Raw genomic sequence first — 9,810 nt, 5'->3', positions numbered from 1 at the left:
CTTTTTTCCAGACATTTCTCTTTAAGTTCCCTGAGAACTTCTGTCATTTGGGCTTTACTGACCTGTTTTATCAGCATGCCTTTGCATTCCTTTGACATCTGGTTTCACGCCTACTCCAAAGGCTGGAGAAGTGTTCCTTAGTATACTGTCCTAGCATCTTGTATGCAGCAACAGCTAAGACTCTAGGTGGCTTTAATCTTGAAGGCACTCAAATATGCAGCAGCAATGTAAAAGAATAGTACCATAGTAATTGTCAGACTCTTGTACAGCCGTAAGACTACGCACCATGCTTACATACGGAGTATCTTTGAGAATTGGGAAGATGTCTTGAAGAAGATTATATTCTTCAAGGTAATGAGGAGTAAGACCAACTAACGCAGTGAGTGGTGTATGAAGAGCAAGAATTTGATAAAATTCCCACATTCCACTTTGTCACACTTAAACAAAAACTCAGTGAGTCATAAGAAGAATAGTAAATATAAAATCTAGATAAATGACAGATTTCTAGGTAAGTGGAACTAGAGAACCTGTGATAGTAGTGTCGCTCAATAACAAAATTTTGCAGAAAACAGTATTGTTTTTTGTGCAAAGTAACCTAATGACTAATTCAGACCAGTTGTAAGGTTCAAAATAAGACTGTGGTGGTATTTAAGAGAAGTTTCACTTTAGCAGGGAGTTTAAGTGGCACGGAATGAGAGCTATTAATTAATAAACCACATTCTTATAAGGTTACATGCACGGAGATCTATTAATTTGTGACTGTTAAAAAAAATTGCTAACAAAGGATGGATAATAAGCATTTATTGAATGCTAATGGCATGGAACGCCACAAAAATTCTGATACTATGTCCACAATTCCTAATAAATAAAGGCTGCTGTTACTGTTCCTGAAAGCAAAATCATATGTTAAACCTGCAATTTGAGGGAGGGGGGGGGGGGGTTATATGACAGATGACTGTATTGCCTGTTTCAACTAGCAAAAACAATGTTTGATGTACCAAATACAATGCTTCAAAGTGTTGATAAATATATTTTATTTCATGCGTAACTGACATAAGGATTGTTCCGCTATCCTGGAGTTTGGAATATTATTACAAGGGAGACAGGGCAACCAAGAGTACAGGATGATGGCATCACCATCAAACCGAATGGAAACTTGATAAACAAGAAGCCAGAAGTCGAAAACATTTTGAATAATCATTTTTTAAATGTTGTAGAGAAAATAGGATCTAAATGTTCATTATAAGAAGCAAGGCAATTAATGGAAGAGGCCATAGCCACACCATTTGATACAATTGAAATTCCACCCACCTCTCCTGCTGAAATTAGGAAGATAATAAACCCTCTCAATAATAAAAGCTCACATAGAGTTGATGGCATTTCCAGCAGGATAATAAATGCTTGTTCCCGAGAAGTGGGATTCTTAGCCACATATGTAATAGCTCTCTGAAGCAGGGTATGTTCCCACATAGACTGAAGTATGCCATTGTTAAACCACTGCATAAAAAAGGGGATGCGTCTGATGTCAACTACTGCCCAATCTCTCTTCTGACTGCCTTTTCCAAGCTTTTTCAAAAAGTAATGTATTGTAGAGTAGCTTCACACCTCTGTAAAAATAAAGTTTTAACAAAATGTCAGTTTGGTTTCCAAAAGGGTTTTTCGACGGAATATGAAATATTAAATGCTCTGAGTAACCAGAAGTCCCCCGTTGGGATTTTTTTGTGATCTATCAAAGGCTTTTGATTGTGTAAATCATGGAATACTTCTAGATAAGCTCAAGTACTGTGGTATGAATGGGACTGTGCTCCAATGGTTTAAATCATACATAACTGGAAGACTGCAGAAAGTTGAAATAAGCAATTCACATAATATGCAAAAAACTGCTGATTTCTCAAACTGTGGAACAATCAAGAATGGGGTGCCACAAGGTTCGGTCTTGGGTCCTCTGTTGTTCTTAATATATATCAATGACTTGCCATTCTATATTCACGAAGATGCAAAGCTGGTACTTTTTGCTGATAATACAGGTATAGCTACCACACCCAACAGACAAGAATTAACTGGTGAAATTGTAAACAATGTTTTTAAGAAAATCATTAAGTGGTTCATTGCAAATGGGCTCTCATTAAACTTTGACAAAACATATACAGTTCCACACAGTAAATGGAATGACACCATTGATAAATATAGACTTCGATCGGAAATCAGTAGCTAAGGTAAAATATTCAAAATTTCTAGGTGTATGCGTTGATGAGGGGTTGAACTGGAAAAAACACACTGAGGATCTGCTGAAACTTTTGAGTTCAGCTACTTATGCTATTGGGGTCATTGCAAATGGTGGTGATATACATCTGAGTAAATTAGCTTACCATGCCTATTTTCATTCTCTGCTTTCCTATGGCATCATATTCTGGGGTAACTCATCATTGAGTAAAAGAGTGTTCAATAATCCGAACGAATTCAAAAGTAATAGCAGTGTACATGGCTACAACACTAGGAGAAAGGATGATCTTCTCTACTCAAGGTTAAGTCTAACTTTGGCTCAGAAGGGGGTAAATTATGCTGCCACAAAAGTCTTTGGTCACTTACCTAAAAGCATCAAAAGTCTGACAGATAGCCATATAGCATTTAAAAGGAAATTAAAAGAATTTCTTAATGGCAGCTCCTTCTGCTCATTAGATGTAGATGAATTTTTTGGATATAATAAGTGGGTAATTTCCCTAACCCCCCCGCCAAAAAAAAAAAAAAAATTAAGTGTCATGTAATATTTTGTGTAATGTAATATCTTGTATAGACACCTTTTATTAACCTGACACGTTCCACACCATTACGAAGTGCCGTATTCATGATCTATGGAACAAGTACTACTCTAATCTATCACCATTTGTAACAGGGTGAACATCACTACAGACATTAATAATGGGATAAAATTGTGGAGAGTTGATGAGTCAGTTGAACCATGAGAAAATTTTTAGGCTGGTATTCTGTAAAACATCTGAACGGTGTGGTTTAAATTCAAACGAATGAAATGTACTAATGGCTATACCTTCTGATTTAATATTGCAGACCATTGTGTACCTCTTGTGCATATTAGATAAAATGAATTGATTGTTTGATACAGTTTTAGTCTAACACAACTTGTAATATTTGGACCACTAAACTAGTTTGGCAGTGATCCTATTAGTTTGATGAATTTTAGGAAATTAGAAAAGGTAAGATACAGAAATCAAGGTCAAGTTTATTTCACCCAATAAAGAGAAATACATTGTAATGTTAAATGTTGCTGTTTCACATGAGGAAGATTGGAGTCACCAAAAGAGAAAACAGCAACACCCATTGCCAGTTGAAAAAGTTTCTTTTTATGGCATTAAGTACTGAACTTTTAATTTATTTTGGAGCAGGATGGAAGTGATTGAATCTGAATGTATTTACAATTCTATTCATCATGCAGGTTCTTCCTGATTTGTGCTATTTCTCATGAACAATTTCCAGACACAAACTTATTCATTCTAAAGTGCAAGTGCCAGAACCAGTAGATGCCCTCCATGACCTAGTCCAATAAACACTGGATGCAGGTTCTATCACAAGACAGATTATCCATTATTACATATTTTACTGGACAAAAATAGCTATATTATTATTATTATTATTATTATTATTATTATTATTATTATTATTAATAGAGGGTCCTTACGAGGCCTTTTGCTCCGTGACTTATATAAATATGCCTTGGCTGTCTTACCGGATGGTAGTGGCCATCTCAGTAAGAATAAAGTGTCATATGCTCTACTGTCCCTCAGTGCCACACTTTCTCCAGCAAAGAAATGCACGCACTGTCCAGTTACGGAAATAAGCAAAATATCAATCCCAGGGATACGTATTATAACATGTTTTCTTAAATGTGAAGATGTTTATACAAAGTAGAATGTATTCAAAGCCAAGAAGGACCTGTTACCTACAGTGACATTTCTTCAAGAATATCTGAATGAAAGATTGGTTAGTGAGAAAACATCTGTGTGCAAGTAATGGGAATGCTCTGTTTACTGCTAAATCAACTTCAGAGTATGTCTGAGCATTTGAGATATTTGTGCAAGATCCAAATGCAATTTTGTGTTACCATTATGTACCGATCACCTGAATATGGCTATAGAGACTAAATTTAGTTCATTGTGCGAGATATATAGACTTGTCTATCAATTACAGCAAACTAAAAGAAAAATGTCACTTAACAGTTTTGTGCATGTGTGGACATCAGTTCAGAGAAGTTATTAACTGAACAAACTTCAGTTAGTTACTTCTTAATAACATTTGTTGCTGATAATAAAAGTTAGAGTGAGCTGAAATGTGATTTGCACAATATGTCACATAAGAATAAATTGTGTGTTAGGTTTTTATTCAGACCTGTTTGTAGTGTCATGAAAAAAAGATGGCTTATCAATTGCTTTACAACGCTCATAATCTGTTCCACTGCTCCAAGAACTGCATATCCCACTGATTTATTCTGAGAGAAAGGTGCTAACCAGGGACTTCACATTTCTGAAGTAGTGTAAGTTCTCGTTTTTTTAATAGTGTTGGGGGTGCAGATTCCATTAAATGCCAGAATAATCATCTCGGGGTTGCATGTGCAGGATGATGGATAACCTACTACAGACTAGGGGAGTTTTCAATGCAGCTGACAAAAATATTGTCTCTATTAAGATCAAAATTGAGTGTGATACTGAAGTTGTCTGGTCGCATAAAACAGGTGTAGGTGAAACTAAGGTAATAGTTGGATGTTTTTACTGGCCACCTGATTCCACTATGGCAGTTCTAGAGTCATCCAAAGAAAGTCAATTGCACAAACATACTAAGATTGTGCTATACTAGCTGGAGGTGACCTGATGAGCATAGACTGGGATGTCTAGGGATTCATTGCAGGGGGTACAGACAGACAGTCACGTGAAATACTTTTGAACATATTTTCTGAATACTGTCTTGAGCAGCTAGCTTGGAAGTCCACACACAATGGAAATTTTCTAGAGCTTGTAACTACAAACATGCCACACCTTATCAACAATGTCTATATAGAAATGGGGATTAGCAATTTCATTACAGCAACTGTGATTACAGAACCTAATAAATCAATCAAAAAGGCTAGTTAGAGCATATAAGCAGTTATTAACAGCTTACTTGGACAGTGCATTGGCATCACTTAGTATCAGTAAGACCGATGTAGAGGAATTACGGGCAAAGTCTAAGCTGATTGTACGTCATGGACTGGTGAATTACGTGCCTAGTAAGTGGACAAAGGATGGAAAAGACCCACCATGGTTTAATATCAAAATTCATAAGATGCTGAGGAAGCAGAGGCACTCTAAGTTCAAAAGGGGATGCACAAATGACGACAAGTGAAGGTTAGTAGAGATTCATGCATTTATGAAAAGATCTATGCACGAAGCATACAACCACTACCACCGTTGTCACACCTTAAAAGTGGGTCTAAGGTTTCTATTGAGTCCCTTATCGACCAATTTGGTGTGGCAGTTGAAGATAGGAAAACGAAAGCCCAAATTTTAAATTTCACATTCAAGAAATCGTTCACCCAGGAGAACTGTACAAACATACCATCATTTAACTGTTGGACAGACTCCTGTATGGATGACATAGAAATAAACATACCTAGCATTGAGAAACAACTCAAAGATTCGAAAAGAAATGAATCACCAGCTCTGGATGGAATCCCAGTTCGAATTTACAAAGAGTCCTCTACGGCATTGCCCACTTACCTAGCTTGCCTTTATCATGAAAGCCCCAAGCAAAACAGGTAAAAGGTAAAAGAACAGACTAGCAAGATTACAGACCAATATCCCTATCTTCTGTTTGCTGCAGTATCCTTCAACACATTCCCAGTTCGAATATAATAAACTTTCTTGAGGCTAAGCCGCTAGTGTTCACAAATCGGCATGATTTTAGAAAGCACTGCTCATGCGAAACTCGACTTGCCCTTTCCTCACACGATATACTGAGAAGTATGGATGAAGGCAACAGGCAGATTCCATATTTCTAGATTTCCAGAAAGCATTTGATACTGTGCCCCATTGCAGGCTGTTAACGAAGGTACAAGCATTTGGAATACATTCACAGATATTGAAGACTTCCTAAACAATAGAAACCAGACCCAGTATGTTTTCCTCAATGGCGAGTGTTCATCAGAGACAAGGGTATCATCAGGATTGCTCCAGGGAAGTGTGATAGGACCGCTTTTGTTCTGTGTACAAACAAATGATTTGGCAGAGAGGACAGGCAGTAGTCTGCAGTTGTTTGCTGATGAAGCTGTGGTGTACGATAAAGTGTCGAAGTTGAGTGACTGTAGGAAGATACAAGATGACTTAGACAAAATTTCAAGTTGGTTGATGAATGGCAGCAGCCCTGAATGTGGAAAAATTTAAGTTAATGTGAATGAGTTGGAAGACCAAGCCCGTAATGTTCAGATACAGTATTATTAGTGTCCAACTTAGTACAGTCTAGTCATTTAAATATCTGGGTGTAATGTTGCAAAGTGATATGAGGAGAAAACTGTGGTAGGGATGGCAAATGGGCGACTTCAGTTTATTGGGAGAAATTTAGGAAAGATTGGTTCATTTGTAAGGGAGGCCGTATATAGGATGCTGGTGCGACCTATTCTTGAGTGTTGCTCGAGTGTTTTGGATCCGTAGCAAGTCAGATTGAAGTAAGACAGACAATTCAGCGAAGGGCTGCTAAATTTGTTACCAGTTGGTTCTAACAAAACTTAAGTGTTATGGAGTTGCTTTGGGAACTCAAATGGGAATTCCTGGAAGAAAGGCGGTGTTCTTTTCAGGAAACACTACCAAGAAAATTTAGAGAACCGGCATTTGAAGCGGACTACCAAATGATTCTGCTCTCACTAACATACATCACAAATAAGGAGCACAAAGATAAGATACGAGAAATTAGGGCTCATACAGAGATGTACCGACATTCATATTTCCCTCGCTCTATTTGTGAGTGGGACAGGAGGGGAAATGTCAAGTAGTGGTACAGGGTAACCTCCACCATAAACCTTATGGTGGCTTGTGGAATATCTATGTAGTGTAGATGTAGATGTGTAAGCTCCTTGGCTGGCACCCACGGATGAGAAGAGCTCAATTAGCAATAACATTCTTTATTCAGTAAGACACCCATACAGAGGTCGGTGCTGGTGAGGCGGTGGTGTATGTGTGGCCTCCCGGGCAACAGTTGCTTCCTCAGCATAATATACGACAGTGTACTTGGCCTTGAGCAGGGCAGCTGTGTGCTGCCTCAGTGAAGTGGTAGCGGCAGATGTGGCCTCAGAGGTGCAAGACTGACATCAGGCGGCGGGTGTGTATGCTGCGCAGCCAGCCATTTCCAGTGGTCGGTCAGGTGAATGGTGTGTTGATTTGCAGGCACTGAACCCAGAATCCTTAGACACACCTGGAGACCAGATGAAGTCACCCTAGAGGTGGTACTCTCTTCTGGTACTGGCACAGGCCTTGCTACCAACAGATCTAGGAGTAACTGACTCTGACAATGTTGAGTGTTTATGGAAAAAGTTTAAGGCAATTGTAAAATGTGTTTTAGACAGGTATGTGCCGAGTAAAACTGTGAGGGACAGTAAAAACCCGTTGTGGTTCAACAACAAAGTTAGGAAACTACTGTGGAAGCAAAGAGAGCTTCACTCCAAGTTTAAACACAGCCAAAACCTCTCAGACAAACATAACCTAAACGATGTCAAAGTTAGCGTAAGGAGGGCTATGCGTGAAGCATTCAGTGAGTTCGAAAGTAAAATTCTATGTACCGACTTGACAGAAAATCCTAGGAAGTTCTGGTCTTACGTTAAATCAGTAAGTGGCTCGAAACAACGTATCCAGACACTCCGGGATGATGATGGCTTTGAAACAGAGGATGACACGCGTAAAGCTGAAATACTAAACACCTTTTTCCAAAGCTGTTTCACAGAGGAAGACCGCACTGCAGTTCCTTCTCTAAATCCTCGCACAAACGAAAAAATGGCTGACATCGAAATAAGTGTCCAAGGAATAGAAAAGCAACTGAAAGCACTCAACAGAGGAAAGTCCAATGGACCTGACAGAATACCAATTCGATTCTACACAGAGTACGCGAAAGAACTTGCCCCCCTTCTAACAGCCATGTACCTAGAGGAACGGAAGGTTCCAAATGACTGGAAAAGAGCACAGGTAGTCCCAGTCTTCAAGAAGGGTTGTCGAGTAGATGCGCAAAACTATAGACCTATATCTCTGACGTCGATCTGTTGTAGAATTTTATAACATGTTTTTTGCTTGAGTATCATGTCGTTTTTGGAAACCCAGAATCTACTCTGTAGGAGTCAACATGGATTCCGGAAACAGCGATCGTGTGAGACCCAACTCGCTTTATTTGTTCATGAGGCCCAGAAAATATTAGATACAGGCTCCCAGGTAGAAGCTATTTTCCTAGACTTCCAGAAGGCGTTAGATACAGTTCCGCACTGTCGCCTGATAAACAAAGTAAGAGCCTACGGAATATCAGACCAGCTGTGTGGCTGGATTAAAGAGTTTTTAGCAAACAGAACACAGCATGTTGTTATCAATGGAGAGACATCTACAGACGTTAAAGTAACCTCTGGCGTGCCACTGAGGAGTGTTATGAGACCATTGCTTTTCACAATATATATAAATGACCTAGTTGATAGTGTCAGAAGTTCCATGCGGCTTTTCGCGGATGATGCTGTAGTATACAGAGAAGTTGCAGCATTAGAAAATTGCAGCGAAATGCAGGAAGATCTGCAGCGGATAGGCACTTGCTGCAGGGACTGGCAACTGACCCTTAACATAGACAAATGTAATGTATTGCGAATACATAGAAAGAAGGATCTTTTATTGTATGATTATATGATAGCAGAACAAACACTGGTAGCAGTTACTTCTGTTAAATATCTGGGAGTATGCATGCGGAACGATTTGAAATGGAATGATCATATAAAATTAATTGTTGGTAAGGCGGGTACCAGGTTGAAATTCATTGGGAGAGTCGTTAGAATATGTAGTCCATCAACAAAGGAGGTGGCTTACAAAACACTTGTTCGACCTATACTTGAGTATTGCTCATCAGTGTGGGATCCGTACCAGATCGGGTTGACGGAGGAGATAGAGAAGATCCAAAGAAGAGTGGTGCGTTTCGTCACAGGGTTATTTGGTAACCATGATAGCATTACGGAGATGTTTAGCAAACTCAAGTGGCAGACTCTGCAAGAGAGGCGCTCTGCATCGCGGTGTAGCTTGCTCACCAGGTTTCGAGAGGGTACGTTTCTGGATGAGGTATCGAATATACTGCTTCCCCCTACTTACACCTCCTGTGGAGATCACGAATGTAAAATTAGAGAGATTCGAGTGCGCACGGAGGCTTTCAGACAGTCATTCTTCCCGTGAACCATACCCGACTGGAACAGAAAAGGGAGGTAATAACAGTGGCACGTAAAGTGCCCTCCGCCACACACCGTTGGGTGGCTTGCAGAGTATGGATGTAGATGTAGAACTCCCATACCAGCAACTAGCGGTTCATGTGGCTATATGTGGTTGAAACTGCATGGCCCCCATGGGACCGATGTCTGGCACTGACCATGTCTCGACATGAGTAGTACTTGAAGACAAGGTACTACTAGGGACTGAGAAGCAAGTAAATACAGCTGTGACAGTGCTCCACTTTTGTTGTGTAGGTGACCAAGGCAGTGCGGTGTTGGGCCCCACATAGCATGAGGAAATTCAGCTCATCACTGTGGCAGAATGGAGCCTT

Source organism: Schistocerca gregaria, chromosome 1, assembly GCF_023897955.1.
Source record: "Schistocerca gregaria isolate iqSchGreg1 chromosome 1, iqSchGreg1.2, whole genome shotgun sequence".
Taxonomy (NCBI): domain Eukaryota; kingdom Metazoa; phylum Arthropoda; class Insecta; order Orthoptera; family Acrididae; genus Schistocerca; species Schistocerca gregaria.
This window is presented reverse-complemented; position numbering follows the sequence as displayed.